This window comes from Acomys minous (genome assembly GCF_964271855.1).
Source record: "Acomys minous genome assembly, chromosome: 10".
NCBI lineage: Eukaryota > Metazoa > Chordata > Mammalia > Rodentia > Muridae > Acomys > Acomys minous.
In genome coordinates, this window is record NC_140491.1 from 39,312,839 (window position 1) to 39,331,496 (window position 18,658).

The window sequence follows — 18,658 nt, forward strand, 5'->3', positions numbered from 1 at the left end:
GAGATTAGGTCAGTGTGTCCAATGTTGGTAGCCTGCTAAATAAACAGAAGCTAAAAGTGCATATATATATATATATATATATATATATATATATATATATATATATATATATATATATATATATAATTGGCTAGAATCAGAAAGTTGTAAACCAAGAATGTCCAATTAGGTAGGCCAAATTGACCTTTAAATTGCTAATGACGTGGGTGGAACATAAACATGGGGAAAGTACTGCTTCTTAGAATCCCTTTTGGTGCACCAAGAGGTGTTCAGAGAGAAGAGAACAAGCGAGAACTGTGGCTGTCAGTAACAAAGCAGAAAGGGAGAACTGAACCCAAAGATGCTGATAACTTTGCAATTCAATTTCTCTTCTTTAACTTACTTAACAAAAAGCCTTGCATCACAGAGCAAACTGACATCTGACATTGTAAACATGAGAGCCTGGATGAGAAGGCAGCACTTTGGACATCTCTAAAGCAAGAGAATATTAAGCATTGATAAGGGCAAGTAATGAAAAAGTCTTATCTAAGATTGTATTTGCAGCCTCCTTTCCCTGGCACTTTTATTTCTATCATTAAGAGTTTGGGATCAAAGGTTGAATCTAATGTCCTTCTAATCTTGGTTTGCTTTGTGCATTATTTTTAGTAAATCCTGATCTTGTCCAGAAATCTGTGGTCATACTGATGATGTATCTTCACGATTTCTTTATTCCATTATTTCTTGTAGCTCATCTTGGAATTTACACATTAGTTTCAAGTTAATTACATTTTTCTTCAGGCAATCTCTAAATTACAGATGTGTAGGAAGCAATTGCACCCTTAGTATCTTGATTTTTTTTCCCTTTCCCTTGCACACGACTAAAAGGTACAAAATTACAGCTTTACAGATATTTTCTTCGTATCTAGCACATTAAATAGTCTTCAGCATGCATTATTGCTAATGAGGCTCTCATGTGAATCAGTTTTCTCTTATAAGACCTATTTTTATTTATGTGCTTTATACGCATATGTATGCCTAATGCATCCTGGTGCCTGCAAAGGTGAGGAGTGTAAGGCCCTCCGGAGCAAGAGTTACAGGAGATTGTAAGCCTCTCAGGGCAGACACTAGGGGCCAAACTCAAGTGCTTTGCAAGCACTTCAAGCACTCTTGACCACGGTTCAATCTCTCCAGTCCCAATATATCATTCTTTTGCCTTGAGATAGTTATTTTCTCTAATAATACTTAAAACCTTCTTCTCTTTAATACAAGAAAGAACCACGAATTGCATATAACTGGTGATAATACTGGTCATGATTTTACTCAAAACACTATGAGAAAAATTTATAAAGTATTAGAATATATTTGCCCACACAAATTATCAATGAATATATTCCTTTGATCTCTTTGTTCATCTTCTTTCTTAATCGCAGTTTAATATTCTTTCCCCTCTATTCTTTTAATAATCCCTTTTCATTTCATCTTTCTTAGTTTATGGAATTTGTCGGTGATTTTTTACACCTGCCTTATGCATGGCCTGAAAAGAATTACTCCTTTCTGTTTTTATAAAAATTTTTTTAAATTTCTCATGATTATGTCTGTTGCAGCAAACTTTCTAAACCTGACTGTTCAGCAGATAATTGGTGTTGTATGGTTCTGGCTACGTCCTAGATCACATTGTCCACAGACAGGCCAATCTTCCTGTAGCAGACAGTGTAGAAGGTTGTATCCCAGCTTGCTCTCCCAAGGTTCCATCTCCACAGCCAGAAACGGCAAGGGCCTTCCCCTGTCGCAGCATGATTGCACCTTCGCATGCTGTTTCTTATGTGAGTGGATCTCTGTGTCCAGATTTCCATGATATCAATCATGTCGTGTCAGAGTCTGTCCACAATCACATCTTACTTCCTAGCCTATTTTTACTATCAGTGAGTCTTGTCTCAAATAGGTCACATTCTGTGACACCGTGACTTAGTATTTAAACAGTGAACATTTGAGGAGTTACAACAAATAGCAACGACCCATGCATGTGTGCTCTTGTGTTGCTGTAGAGAAAAAAACCCAACCCTCTTTTTTACTCTCAATTGACCTTCCACCTTTGTCTTTAGAGTACCGTTATCGATGTTTTCATTGTAACTTAAATGTGGAACTCTTCTGGGTAACGTTGACATCTGACATCTCCAGGTAGTCATTTGCACTTGGCCTAGGGTCTATAATGGTGGACTCCCTTTTCTCAGTGGGGTCCTCACTCCACCTGATCCCGTAACCCAAGATCTTGTAAGGATCATCATACAGCCCTCAGGGGAGGATCACAGATTCAACCCCTTCCCTATAAGAAAACTGGGTTAGCAAACCCCAGTCTATACTAAGGAGATCCTAGCCTTCAGCAAATGACCTTTAAACCTCCCTAGAAGTTATTTCCTCACCCATAGGATAACTAAATACTGTGTTTTCCCTCTTATGATAAGACCCCACGCTACTGTATGTAAATCAGTTACTGTACCACTGCAAGTAGGATAAGTACCCTGGCACGCCTACCCCCAGAAAATCATCTTCAAATCTCTGCCCACTGCCAAAGGTTTACAAATAAAAGCTGGCTGGCATGTTCTCTCTAGTGCTCGCCTGACCTCCACCATGGCCATCTGAGACTCCGTTTACTCTGCAGGAGAATCTCCCATGGACGCCGAGCAGTCAGACAGCAATGGCAGAATTGCTTTGGCAGCTGCTGGAGCCTAGCTCAATGTTTGACCCCTGGAGAAGCACTGCCAGGCCTGTATCTCACTGGGCATGCCTGCCAGTGCGTCTCAGGCATCCACCTCCTTCCTCGGCTGTACTTAGAGAGCAGCTTAAGAAAGGGTTGTAACACTTTGGGGAACGTCCAGGGCTTGAAGAGCTCCGGAGTCTCCACTGCCTTCTGACACCACCAGTCTCATTCTAATAGAGCTAGACTGTAGCACTCCGTGGAAAACTCATTTTCCACCTCCCCCAGGAACCTGGCCTAGAGCCCAGGCCGTGAGCCTCACCTTGAATTCTCTAAGCTGCCCCTTAGTAAGAAACGGGACCTTGGAACCTCGTATCTCCAGGTCAGGCCATTCTTGTCTGGAAGCAAGCAGCACCTGGACCATCCTGCCACCCTCTGGATGCTGAAGGACACTTGAATACACATTTTAAACATTATTTTTATCAAAGCAATCCATATTTATATGCATATATATTCATATGAATGACTAACATTGAAGCTGTAAAAACTGACCAATCTTCTTTAATACTAAATTAGTGTAATACCCAGCATTATGTCCCTTTGGTCATAATTTCATTAAAAGAACTAGCTTTTTAAATAGAAAATATTGGCCTTTTGTGACTATTTTAGGCAGTGATTTTCCAAATGATCATATTATCTTTAGAGAAAATTAAAAAAAAAAAACCTTACTATCCTAATGATGGATAATTGCACATACATTTGGAATGCTGGATGAGGTGTTTTTGTCACCTCTCCTTTTTTCACTTTGAGTATCTCCAAAGGCTTATGTGTTGAGGGATTGGTCCCTTGGTCAATTGGTTTCTATCACTATTGGGATGGGTGCAGTCTTTAGGATGCAGGTCCTAAGTAAGATTATTTAGTCACTGGGAGTATGTGTGCACCTGAAGATTTGGAGACCTGGTGTCTTCTGCTATTTATTTTTTTCTCATTTGTGATGTATATAAGTGCTTGGGTTTTTCCCACCTTCCTATCACATACTGCTGCCATAATGTGCTGTCTTTATAGATTCCACAAGATAATTACCTCAGACTGGAGTACAAAGAAAAATAAGCTAAAACATTGCATTTGAATGCAATAAAACTAAGGTAGCTAATATGGTATTTATAACACCTGTCTCAGTGTCTTAAGTGAGAAGAAATAACAATCTCATGGAATATTAATGTACAGGGAAAATCTTTCTATAATATTGACAATATACTATCTACTACTTTAGATATCAAATTATAGTTTGAATCATAGAAAGAAATGTCTAAATATATAATAATTATAAAATGTCTAAATATAAAATTATTATAATACATACTTATTTGGAACATTCTAAGAACTTGCTATTCTGAGAAATCATGCTAATAACTAACGTTATAAGATAATATTATTTATCAATACATATCAGTGCTTTTGTAACATTTATGAACAATTTACAAAAATGTATGTTTTATAAATGTATCACATATAAAAGTTAAGCATTGATATTTGGCTGAATAACTGAAATTATTTTTACACATTTATGCAGTCTCTTAATCTTCCAAATATTTTTAATGAAGCAAAGGCTTTAATATGGAAAACATGAAATTACTTAATAAGATAGATATAGGAAAAACATTCCCTTTCATTAGAAGAACAATGTAAATTTTATGTTAGAAATAATGAAAGTAATTATTCCTCTAAGCCATAGAACATTACAGAAAAAAAAACAATCTTGTTAAATATAAGACGTTTATTAATAAAATGACAGAAGTCTAAATGAATAATACTTCTGCCCAATTAAACAATCACACTTTTATGGGAAGAATCAATGAGATATCAAAAGATTTCATAATCAGCCAGTTGACAGGTTTAAAGTCCAACATTTTGTAACCCAATTTACTGAGACCATCCTGAGTGAGAAATTGAGTTTGACTGCTTACAATTACGTGTACTAAGATCTGATAGCATTGCAAGAAATGATAGCACATGGCTAATCGCACTGATTGTAGACACTGGAGAGGTGGCAAGTGCATATCAGCCCTGAAAAATACATAATAGAATAAATTTCTATACCTGATGCCCTTGCTTGTGTAACATAGGAACAATAGTGTCTCTTGATGAACAGATGAGTCTGAAGAACTTTTAGAAGTCTTACTATCTCCTAATAACATATTTTAAATTATAAATATTAATATTGATTAAAATAATGATTATGTGAATAATAATAATAAACAATGACAGAGTTTTTTATTTTTTATTTTTCTCTGCAAAAGAGATTTTTTGTAACTTTATTTTATTACACGTGTATAAAACAAACTACATACAGCAAGGAGAACCATGTGACAATCATGAGAATAATGAGTTCTATACATGTTACATTCATAGTGAATTTGCCATCTGCATTCATCCAGTTTGAAGTAAGTGTCTTTCCTGTCTTGTTGGGTCTAAATTTCTGAATGAGATTCAATATTTATCCTATCTCAACTCTAATAGCTTAACTTCTTTATCTTCATCTAAAACGATCTTGTCCCCTATCCAACTAAGCTTTGTTGTAAAACTATACTATCTTGTCTTCAATGCCCCTCAGAGACTTGGAAGGAATAAAACTTAAATTCCTGAGTGAACCAGCAGTGTGGTTTAGCAGCTTCCAAACTGTACAAATTGACTTAAGACAGTTTACTGCCTGACCAGTCACCTAATACACTTTATAATGTTGGAGCCTCATCTTCAGCTTTCTGGCCGAATATCTCTGCCAGACTTATTCATAGGGCAGGAACTACTGAGGACTTGCTTACCCTGACTTGGCAGAGTGTGGCCTTTCACTCTTCCTGCATCTAAGTTGTTCATTTTAAGGCAGATTTTGTTTGTGGCAGGAACGAGGGCATTTTGCCGAGTGGCTTGTTTGCCACCTTTGAAGCCATCTCCATAAGGAGGTTCTTTGATGCTCATCATCTTTGAGGTCAGCTGGGTGTTGTCAGGAGTTAACTTGTCTTGTTGTCGAAGAAATTTAGGACTGTAAGACAGCTTTAAATGCCATATGACGGAGGGTTATTTTAACATGTTACCTGTAGAGAAGATGGAGATCTAAATATTGTTCAAAGATGTAATTACTGTTTTATATTTTATGGCAGCTTTTAAGTTTTAAAAATTGAGGATCAGTTACACTTTTTTTAAAATTAAAAATTATATTATTGATTTAAATTTTCAAAATTGACCTGGAATAAATGAAGATAGGATAAAATGAGTTAATGAATAGATAAAATTATATTTTAATATAATTCACAGATAGATTGTTTTAATAAGGTCATGGAAGAACACTGCATATGAAAGTCTTGGTTTATTCAGGGAAGTGTACTTTCATCTTGATCAGAGGACCATAGTACTGTCAATGTTTCTAGGAAGCAGAAGCATTGCCTTGTGTAAGGCAGAGAGTCTTTTACAATACTGTTCACATGTCAACGTTCTTTCTTATTCATTGTATTTTCAGGGACTTTTTATTGTCTACTACTAGAATTTATTCTTCTTACATTTTTGGTGCTGTCCATTAGTTTATTTTCTCTTTTTTCTAGGTTTGGTGGTAGATGTTCAATTTATTTGTATTTGTTCTTTAACTCTTATTAGTAAATTATGTAGAAGTATCAAATGTCTTCTAATAAAATATTTTCTACATATTATAAAGATATTGAAATACTTTAGGTCACTGTTGTTAGAAAGCAAACTAGCTTAATTTGAATAGTTATTTTGGTACAAGTATTCAGTGGTGAAATTTTGTAGTTTTAGCCAAAATATTACAAAAGCCTTTTAAGGGTCTTATAAAATATTTTTCTATAAGCTACAACTATGTTAGAATAGAGATAGTAGAAAATATAGATTGGATTTTAATATTGTAAGAATCTTAAATTAAGTATAGAAAAATGTAATGTTAATTCAAGATGCATTGTGATTATTTAAGGATACATCTTGCAGTCCTTAAAACAGTTAAAAATATAGGATTAACAAACACAGGATAAAGAGGAATACATAAAAGAAAAAACATAACTAATTAAAGGGCCAAAAAAATGGAGAAATATGATAAAATGAAATCAAGGTACAAGTAGTAAAATTAATCTGCATTTATAACTTTATTTAAGTGAAAGGCTGAATTCTGAATTCTGCAAATAAGAGCAGGTATTGTCAATAGAAAGACTGTCAAGTCATGCTATATTAAAAATGGAAACAATATAAGGACTTGGTTAAAAGCTAAATGATTAAAAAATGTATACTCAGGAGACATCAAAAACAGAGAAATCCATTTAAAAAGATATCCTAATTCTACATACTTAGCAGCAATACTTCAAAATTAATGAAGTTAATATTCCTTTAAATTATGTATTTTTCTATACATGATAAATAAATTAATAATTAATTAATAATTAATTAATTAATTAATAATCAAGTTAGTTTCCAGAGACATGTTGGTTGAAAACTGATTTCTGTGCAGTTGTACAGATAATCCACAAACAAACAAACAAACGAACACAAAACACCTTGAGCGTCTACACTGCCTCATGGCCTGAAACTGATGTGTCTCCCTTCCTGTGCCTCCTCGAAATTCCTTTCACTCTCTATTGTTTTTTTTTTTTCCTGTTTTTTTTTCTCCTCCTGCCAACTGGTTGCTTACTCTGCCTCTTGACCTAGGGTTAACTTTATTTAATCCTGCTTATAATACTCAAGTCAAAAACTCTTGGACTAAAGGTGTGTGCTGGGCTGAGTCACAGCACAACTAGAAACAGCTTTTTCTAGTAAACAACACAATCTTGGCGTTCACAGTGTGAACAAATATCCTGCAACAATATTCACATCAGTATTATGAACAAGCCTTACATGCATTTTATTAGTTTTATCATTAACTTGGCAATTAGATTTACATGCCTTATGTATTTATAGTTACTGAAGATGAGTATGGTTTGAAAATTGAATATTTAAGGTTTTAAAATGTGTGTGTGTGTGTGTGTGTCTGTGTGTGTGTGTGTGTGTGTGTGTGTGTGTGTGTGTGTTCTTTGGAAAGTAGTTGTAAAGGGCTGTCCTAATATTGTCCATAGAGCTCAGTATTAGACTCATCTCGTTGTTGTTGCTTTTAATTAGGTTTTTATTGTTTGTTTTTTAACACATTTTTATTGAAAAATAAAATAATTCCTATTACATCTCATTTTCTATCCCATCCCATGCATCCTCCCATTCCTCTCTCCCTCCCACTTTCACCCCAATCCCCCTTCCCTATGACTATGGCTGTGGGGGACCTCCTCCCCCTGAATATGGTGCTAGAGTATCAAGTCTCTTCTTGGTAGTCCTCTATCCTTCTTCCGAGTGCCATTGGGCCTCCCCAACAAAGGGACATGGCCAAATATGGGGCACCAGAGATCCTGTGAGAGTCAGTTCCCAGTCTCCACTTAACTGTGGAGAATGTTCTGTCCCTTGGCTAGATCTGGGTAGGGGTTTGATGATGACTGCACGTTTTGTCCTTGGTTGGTGCCTTAGATCAAGCAGAACCCCTGGGCTCAGATCCACCCATCATAATGTTCCTCTTGTAGGTTTCTAGGACCCTCTGGATCCACCTACTTCCCTATCCCCTATATTTTTCTCACCTAGAGTCTCAATAGGATGTCCTCACCTCTATCCCACTTTCCTGGTAGGTGCAGACTTCCATGGGACCTGCCCCTTGGGCTAGTGTCCAGTTATAAGTGAGTATATACCATTTGAGTCTTTCTGCTTCTGGGTTAGCTCACTCATTATGATCCTTTCTAGTTCAATCCATTTGTCCACAAATTTCGGGAATTCCTTGTTTTTAATAACTGAATAGTATTCCATACTGTTTGTTTGTTTTTAATTGAAGGTCCCTTACTGGTCCTGTTTCCATGAGTGGCCAAGATAAAGGGAAAAGGGGAGAGGAACCAGCTGGCTCAGGGAGGGTCATTTCCACATTTCATTTACACACAGAAATGAACAGAGATAGATACACAGAGTCACTTTTGTGGTTAGAAGTTGGCAGCATGGGATGGGGAAGGCTGAAGAGTAGGAGGTGTCATTTAAAAAGCAAACCAAAACAAACCAAAACAGAGTCCCCTCAAACTGGGTGCCTGGGATGCAACTTGGTCTTTTCCAACTTAAAAGAGAGATCAGAAGATCAAAAGCAGTGTGGGAAGGCCAGAGCCTTCAGGGATGAAGGGAAGAGGGTGATCCAGGGGGTGGGAGGGACATTTGGCATCTGGAGTGAAGGGATTGCCCTCCCTCTGCTGTGATTCTGCCAGTGCCTGTGGTCCAGCAGGAAAGGAGCAGCCTGCAACACTTAAGAGCAGGTCTGGGGCTGCTAGATGCTCCAGTCAGGAATGGATGCAGCTCACAAGGGCTGGCCCTGCAGGGAGATGAAGGTCCTGCCACCTACTTATTCTGCCAAGATGCAGTGGTCCTGTCAGCTTCTTCATGATGGCATCCTTGCAGTTGGCATAGATCAGTTTCTTCTTAAGGCGTCCACTCTCAGGGGCCCAGGAGAAGAACATCACATCCTCCTTCTTGCCCTTTTTGGTTTCCTAGGGTTGCATCATAGAGAGCGTAGTGGCAGTCCTTATCTAGTAGCATCTCGGCACAAGTGGTGTAGGGGTAGTCCACAGTCTGCCCCACGTCTCCTACCAGGATCTCCTTGCCCTCCTCCAGTATGATGCTCTTCTTGTCCTCACTCAGGCAGAAGAGCATGGCCTTCTTGCATTTCTGGCATTGAGGATTTGTGGACTTTCATGTCATTGAACACTTTTAAGACAACATCAGAGACAGCCACAGCAGAGGCTGCATTTCTGGAAGTGAAAGAGAGATAGAGAGAGCTACAGAAGAAATGAACAGCCACAGCTGCTGCTGCTGGGATCCTACTGAACGCAGCCTCTCCCGGCCCCTTCTGTTTACTAGGACTAAATTCATTATCTTTGTCATCATTTGTTTAAGAATATCTGTCTATGAACATATGAGAAGTCACAAGATATGAAAATATGTTTCATATGATACTTTCTTAGTGCTCTTTCCAGTCCATTGATTCAGATGATTCAGAGATTATCTTGACATCATACATAGAATATATACGTACATATATATAATAAATTAAAATACAATACCCATGTCTTATGTGGACATTTCTCTTTATGCAAAAGTAATCTATCATAATTTCTAAATCCTACTAAATAAACTATTTACATTTATTTATGTCATAAATAAAATGGTCATAATTTTTTCTTGATTTAAACTCATTTTTATTTGTTTCTCATTTATCCTGGTGGTGATCCTATTAAGGCCTTGAATATACAACCGCATACTTTAACCATTAAGTTACATACCCATCCCCATATAATCATTTTTTGCAAATATGAAGGGTGGCCATTGTACTTAAACCCAAGGTTTCTCATTCTTAGTGTAGGTAACAATCTGATTATGTAGTTGACTTCTAATTTTGGATTATGAACTTTAACAGTCTATTGTGATAACATTATATTAGGAGGGAACTATAAGTCATTTTCATTTTGTGTTGATGGATCATTGTCAATGAATTATATCTTAATTTCAGTCTTCACAAATATATAGCAAAATGTTAGTGAAAATGAATGCTCCTTTGGTAAGGTAGATATCTGATTTGACTTTCTAGCGAAATTCATGTCAAACTTGTCATTGTTTCAAGCTTTTAGTTTTTTAAAAATTGCATTAATACAATTCACCTAATCTCTTGGTGTATTTTGGCATTCTTAGAAACTGTAGAAAGTATATGTATGATTTCTTTTAACTATAACATTTCAGTTTTGTCATAATTCTAACAAAACTTTTTACCTACTTTTAAATTAAATCCCTTTTAAGCTATATACTTATAACTAAGTACAATATCCCTGTTAATAAAGTCATTTGTGCTTAAAATACATTGGACAGAATTTTACTAATTATTATCCTATAAATAATACACTTTAATTTCGCTCAATATAACTTAACGCTAACATTTTTATTTCTTGTAACAGTGTGCAGTATATTTATTTACTTTTCTTAGGTACTAAAAATTGTTATAAAATTGAAAGTAGGAAATATTTTGAATGTGCTATGGCTTTGAAGAAATAATAGTAAAAGTGTGTTTTCCTTAGTAAATAGTGTAAGAAGAGGGAACAAAGAGCAAGGTCCATCTTTGAATGCTGAGCATAGACAAGTGTGCTGGAGTGCTGGTGGCTTAGCAAGGCCTGATCTTGGCCTCTGCCTTGTCAGAATTCATCAAATAGAACCAGTTATCTTTTGTAATATCAAACAGATATACTTCTGTCTAATTTTAGGTAATTATTTTTTTAAAGCAGCATACTTCACTAATAGAGATAGGGCCTTAGACCATAAATTAATGTTCTTGAACACAAGATTCTAAAGGTTGACAGCCATGCTACTGAAAAATATGCAAATTATTTGAAGGAAAAGTTGATGTCATGTTGTAATGTCAATGGCAGCACACAGAAAGAAATACAGTAGGTGGAATTCTTCTGAGTACATACCCATCTTGGAGGATTCCCACATGCAGAACCATGAGATGCTTCACTGAGGACAGTTGAAATGGGACCTGCAAGGAAAGAACCAAAGCTTTAATGTGTGAACACTACATTGAAAAACCTGCAGGATTACTCTGGACCACTCGTACTCCACGATGCAATGATTAGAAGACTCCAGACACAGAGGAGGAAAGGAAATGGATAGAGATTTTTAACTTAAGAATTAAGTAGAATAATATCAAACCTCTTTTAATGCTCTGTTTACCTTATAATAAAGAAATTGAGCCCCCAAACAGAAAACTGTAATTTTCTTAACATTTTAAAACAGAAATCTTTAATTTGTGTTTACCTTTATTTCTGGCCCAAAAACTGAACCCTATGTTAGCGTTTAAAAAAAAAATCTTTCCAGGAATGTGTGCTGCTATTTTTATGATCATTCTTGAGCGCTTTTAAGTCAGTTTCATTGACTAGCTCAGGAAGCAGGTCATGTGAGAGTCACAAGAAGCTGAAGGGAGAAGGGACTCCAGAGAAAATGCACTGGAGAATCTCATTGGGTATTCTGGCCCACACAGACCCAGTAAATATATAAAGGCTAGTCATTTACCCATATGCACAGTCCTGTCCATTCTTGAAAATGAATTACAACTGGAGGGTAATTGTGCGAGTTTTCTGTGACTAGTTGCTGTGGATAAGGACTAGAATACACATTTTTATCCTATTTTTTAATCATATCTTGCACTTTTAAAAATAGAAATGAGTGTGAAGGTCCTGGAAGTCTTGCTACAAAATGACCTCAAGGTCCTATTGCCAGGTTATACCTCAATGAAGTGGGTAACTAAGATGGTGGGGCTCTGCTGGGGGCACTTAGCATGACATGAGTCCTGTTCTCACTTCTCAGCAGCATTTTCTATACAGATGCTTGGATTCCGTTCTTTTCACAATTTTGTAACCTATAAGGACTTCCTTCATAGCTTACTTCTTGTTTCATACCCGCATTACTTTAGTTTTTTTCCATCTAGGACTGTAAAATTCTTATTAAAATCATCAAAATTAAGTAGGAACAATAGGGAGGACGGCCTAGGTAGAGAGAATAATCTGTGGACAGGGAAGAAGAAGGGCAGGAGAAGACAGAAGTAATGATACAGATATTTAAAAGTCATAAGGAGTTCTATTTTACAACTTATGTCACATGAAGTGAAAGCATTAATTTGAAGAGACTTGATATCCTATGAGCATATAAAGGGGGAGGAAGTCCCCCTCAGGCACAGTCATAGGGAAGGGGAGTAAAGGGAAAATGGGAGGGAGGGAAGAATGGGAAGATACAAGGGATGGGATAACCATTGTGATGTAACAAGAATAAATTAATAAAAAATTATTTTGAAAAAAAAAGATGTTTATATGGTGGTGTCCTACACAAGGGATAATGATCTTCTCAGAAGCCAAGGTTGCAAATAAAACCCCAGTGTCAGATGTGGGGTAGGTATATCCCCTCAATGGTTGGTCAGTAGTGTCCCAGAGATCCACCTCCCTTACAAACAACTTTGCTCTTTGCTTCTCACCAGAACTTTATTATAAGACCGTCTTGCTGAAAATGTAGTATACAGTACAGAAACAGGAAATGGAGCAATCAAGTTTCATCTTTATTGTCTAATATTGGAAGGTGATATGAGGGTTCTGTGAGGAAAAATGTCATCAGAAGTCTTAACTAGCTATGTGTGACTCCTGTGAACTATTATGACCAGTGTGGCACGATACGTCCGTGAGTGCAGTAATGGCATGAATACTATGGGGTAACCAAACATCTTCTGACTGTATTCAAAGCCCACGCAACATAAGGAATATATGCCTGGTACTATAAATCTGACCAAGAAATAATGGTTGATACCTCACAGGCCTCAGGAATGAAGCTATTTTGCCAAATGAACATATATCAGGCTCTCCCATATATCGATATGTTAGTACAGATTTCACATCTCGCCAAAGAACTTTCTTTGAGCAATGGGTGTTGGTTTGTACAGAAATTCACTGGTGACCAAAATGCAGAGAACAAGTGGTAGTGAAGTTCTCAGTCACAAATGGGACAGGCGTATCATCCTGGTTGCATTGCCACACCTCTCAGGGCCCAGCAAGGAAGAGGAGGAAGAGAGACTACAAGAGCCCCAAATGAGGAAGCAACAACAAAATAGTATCTTCTGGACATAACAGGAAAGCTGCACTGATAAACTCATATTGGCTGTACTTATTTATAGAGACCAAACTAGTCAACAATCTAGCATGGAACATGGAGGGACTAAGGAACTTCTGACAATTGATGGTTTTGGAGGAGTCAGTTTTCTCCAAGGAGTAGTTATACAGGTAGCACAAATTAGACTCTGTGGCCTACAATAACAACAACACCGAGTACTCAAAGTCAGAAGGGGAGGGGTACAATTGTAAGGAATCAGGTGTGAATACTTAAAAATGTATTGTACGAAATCCTCAGTGATTAATACAAATATTATAAAAACAAACAACAATCTCCTTTCTCAGGCCCCTCATTATTGCTTCTGCTCTTACCTGCCCATTGTACCCCACAATTCTGAACAAGTAGTTGAAGCCATGTCTGTCTCCTGACTATATCACTTCTTGTTCTTAAAGTCAAGCCATCTAATTTGATGTTGGCTATTGGCTTGTTGTATATAGCCTTTATTGTGTTTAGATATGCACCTTGAATCCCTGGTCTCTTAAACATGATCCAGTAAACAGTTGAAAGAGTCCTATAACCCCTAAGGAAATAGAAACAGTCATTAAAAGTCTCCCAACTAAAAAAAAGTTCAGGGCCAGATGATTTCAGTGCAGAATTCTACCAGACTTTCAAGGAAAAGCTAACACCAATAATCCTCAAAATATTCCACAAAATAGAAACAGAAGGAACATTGACAAACTCATTCTATGAGGCCACAGTAACCCTGATAACTAAACCTCACAAAGACCCAACAAAGAAAGAATTTTAGACCAATCTCCCTTACGAACATCAATGCAAAACTGCTCAATAAAATGCTCACAAACTGAATCCAAGAACACATCAAAGATATCCTTCAGCATGACCAAGTAGGGATGCAGGGTTGGTTCAGTGTACATTAATCTATCAATGTAATCAACTACAAAAAACTGAAATAAAAAAAAATAATCATTTCATTAGATGCTGAAAAATCCTTTGACAGAACCAGCAGCTCTTCATGTTTAGAGAACTTCTTTTTCAATCCTGTTTTCCTCTCTATATATGTAGCAGATTTGTAGCCAGTCTCTAATGAAAACTAACTCTGCACAGAACATTTTTAATTCTTCATCATTTTCCTAATTACCTCTTTGGCAATTCAGTGTCTACTCCTTCTCTGTCTTTCACTGCAGCTACTAGTGAGGCCCATTATTGTTTTTATTCTGCATGTCTTGTGGCTCAACTCATATGTGCTGCAGACGAGGTAGATTAAAAATATTGACATCATTGTCGTATTTTTTTTAAAAGCTACCTATTTCAATCTCCTTAGTACTATAAATGGTAAATCCTATTGCATTACTCACTTGTGGGGTCACATGACTACTGGGATTTGTCTCTATGGCTCTACCTTCTTAGACCACACCATGCTTTGTCTCTTATTTAAAAATAAATTAACTTGGGAGAAATTGGTTTGTACAGCCACAGTATCAGTCACTAAAAAATTGAAGAATGCTTCTATTATTATCTTTTCACATTTGCAACAAATGTGACTATATTTAACCTGAGCTAAGACTTTAGATTTTGGAAATGGGTAACCCAGTTTTGTCAGTAACTGGCCCTGTGACTTTGGATGAGTGATAAATTGTCTGCATCTCAACTTCTTCACCTCTGGAATAAGTACCATAGGTACACATCTGTTGCACATGCTGTACACACTGGTGAATTATATTTCCCAGGTATTCTGAAAGTAAATCTTCTATGAAAAACATCAGGAATTCATTACTTTGGTTAGACTATTTTAAAAACTGATTATAGAAGTATGTAGAAAAGAATTACAAATGTGTCTTGTCAGCTCTACTCTTTATTTTTTCATTGTGGCAAAACACTGTGAAAACTCTGTCTGCTTCAGTATTGTGATATTTAGCATGATCATAATCACTTAGAATCCTCAAAATAATATGATATAATTACATACACGTTTACTAAAGTTGTAAAGCACCTTCCCCACTTTTTTTTCTAATAGATTTAGAGGATCCTGTTTGATGTCGAAGTCATTAATCCACTTGGGCTTTAGCTTTGTGGACAGTGATAAATATGGTTCTATTTGCATTTTTCTCCATGTAGCCATCAGATTAAACTAGTACCATTTCTTGAAGATGCTACCTTTTTTCCATTATAAGGACTTGGCTTCTTTGTCAAAAATCAAATGCCCATACATGTGTGAGGGCTCATTTCTGGGTCTTCTATTCAATTCCATTGATCAATTAGCCTATTTCCATGCCAGTACCATGCTTGTTTTATTACTATTGCTCTATAATATAGCTTGAGATACGAGATGGCGATTCCTCCAGATCTTTTATTGTACAGGAGTGTTTCAGCTATTCTGGATTTTGTTTTTCCATATGAAATTGAGAATTGATCTTTCAAGGTCTGTAAAGAACTGTGTTGGAATTTTGATGGGAATTGCATTGAATCTGTAATTTGCTTTTGGCCAGATGGTCATTTTTACTATGTTGATTCTCCCAATCCATACATTGGGAGATCTTTCCATCTTCTGATATTTTATGTCAGTTATATTGAGCAAAAAGATTGAAGATGATGATCCAATGTTATAGAGAGTTTCAGGTGACTGTTCAGGCAGCACACTGTCTCAGGCATTTGTTCACTTTGGAAGCTGATAACCTGCAGTTCTGGTTTACTCAGATAATTAAGTTTTATTCCATGTCAAGTTTCTGATGAGGTTGAAGAACAGATGGTTTAGCCTTTTTAATTAAGCTTAGTTGTTTAGGGGCTAAGATGTTTCTAGGTCTAGATAGATGTTTTCAGTTGATAGAGATGAAATATGATAGATATTTAGTTTGAAAATTTTACACTCATCAAGATAGGAAAAATGTTTTCTGCAAGGTGCCATTTACAAATGGCCAAAACCACTGTGGATGTAACATTTATATAATTCCTGTTTCATGCTTCTTCTTCTTGCTGTATGTAGATTATTTTAAATATGTGTAATAATATAAATATAAATGCAAAAAAAAAAGAACTGTGATGAATTCACCTTTAACATGGCTCTGAAAATTGATTGCTGATATCTTGTTAAATGGATGTATAATTAAACCGCTTTCAAAAAAAAGTTGTAAGGCATTCATCAGGCAGATGAGTGGTAGTGTGAGCTTTGCTGTTGACCCTACTTGTTATGTCACTGCTTTACTCAGGAGGCCTCGCTCACTGACTCTGACCTTGTGTGTACCTCAAGAGATGTAGTACATAGTTTGTATAAACTGTTTTCAAACTGACCTTGTTTTGTTTTGATTAGGCGAACCTGTAAACCATTCTGTTGCTGGTTTCATTTTTTGAAATAACTATTGCTTTAGCATGTAATTGGATAGTGCATGTTTTCCTTTACCCAGAATATGAACATGTTCTACATTGTCAGCATGTCATAGTTATTAATGCAAAGCAAAAATCTAAACAAAAAAAACCCCCCAAAACGGCCTTTACTATTTTTCCTTTTTAGGTTTATTTGTTTTAAATTGTTTAATTCTCTCGGCTTCGTATTCCAAGGAGATACTGACAGAAACAGCTCACCATCAGTCACATTTTGTTTCCCAGCTCAGATTGATATTCCCCTGCTTAATATTCATAGACCAACTTCAGAAAGAATCTTTTTTTTTTTTTAGATTTTTTATATATGTGTGTGTTTGGCGTGTTTTGTAGATGCATCTTTTATTCATTTATTTATTAATTTAATTACTTTATAGCCTAATTCCAGCCTCCTCCTTCCTCTCATCCCAGTCTCATCCTCATGCCTTCTTTCTCCCATTTGTTCCTCTTTCCTTTTTCTCAGAGAAGGGGAGGCCTCCAAGGGGAACTAACACACCCAGGCACCACAAGTCACAACAGGACTAAGCACATCCTCTCCCACTGGGGCCTAAGAAGGCAGCTCAGCTAGGGAAAAGGGCTCGAAAGGCAGGCGACAGAGACAAAGACGGCCTGTACACCCATTGTTAGGGGATCCCCAATGACCAGGGTGCATGGGGTCTAGGTCCAGTCTAGGCATACTCTTTGGTTGGTGGTTCCGTTTCTGTGTGGCCCCGTGGACTCAGATCAGTTGACTCTGTAGGTGTTCTTGTGGTGTCCTTGACTACTCCTGCTCCCTCCATCGTTCCTCCCGCTCTTCCACAAAACTCCCCCAGCTTGTCCTACTTTTTGGCTGTGGGTCTCTGCCTCTTTTTCCACCAGCCGATGGATAAAGCCTCTCAGAAGACAGTTATGCTAAGCTTCTGTTTGCAAACACAGCAGAGTATCATTAAGAGTGACAGGGGTTGTCCCTCTCTAATGGAGTGGGTCTCAAGTTGGGACTGTCATTGATTTGCCACTCCCTCAGTCTCTGCTCCATCTTTACCCCTACATTTTTTATAGGCAAGACAAATTTTGGGTCTATGTTTTTTGTGGGCGATGTCCCCTCCCTCCACTGGAAATCTCATTTGGCTCACTTCAGGCTCCTTAATACCCCACGTCTAGAACTTTCAGCTAGGGTCTCCCCCTAAGCTCCCAGGAGCCTCCCCTGTCTCAGTGCTGCCCCCTTGATTTCCATTCCCTCTCCAGCCCCTCCCCTCTCCCTCATCCCTGAGTCTTGCTTTCTCTATCCCCACCCTTGTTACTCTTCTCCTTTCCCACCCAGTTCCCTCCCTCCATCTACTTCACATGTCTATTTTAGTTCTTGTTCTAAGTGAGATGCGCCATCTTCCCTTGGTCCCTTCTTGGCTTCTTTGGGTCTGTGGATCGTAGCATAACTACCCTGTACTTTATGGTAAATATCCACTTATAAGAAGTGAGTACCTACCATGCCTGTCTTTCTGGGTTTGGGTTACCTCACTCATGATGATGTTTTATAGTTCCATCCATTTGCCTGAAAATTGTATGATGTCTTTTGTGTTTAATAGCTGAGTAGCACTCCTTTTGTAAATGTACCACATATTCTTTATCCACTTTTCAGTTGGAGGACATCTACGTTGCTTCCGGTTTCTGGCTATTACAAATAAAGCTGCTATGAACATATTTGGACTAGTGTCCCTTTTGGTATGGTGGAGCATCTTTTGGCTATATGCCCAAGAGTAGTATAGCTGGGTCTTTAGGTAGATTTATTTCCAATATTCTAATATACCCACAGATTGATTTCCACAGTGCATGTACATGTTTGCCCTCCCACCAGCAATGAAGGAGTGGATC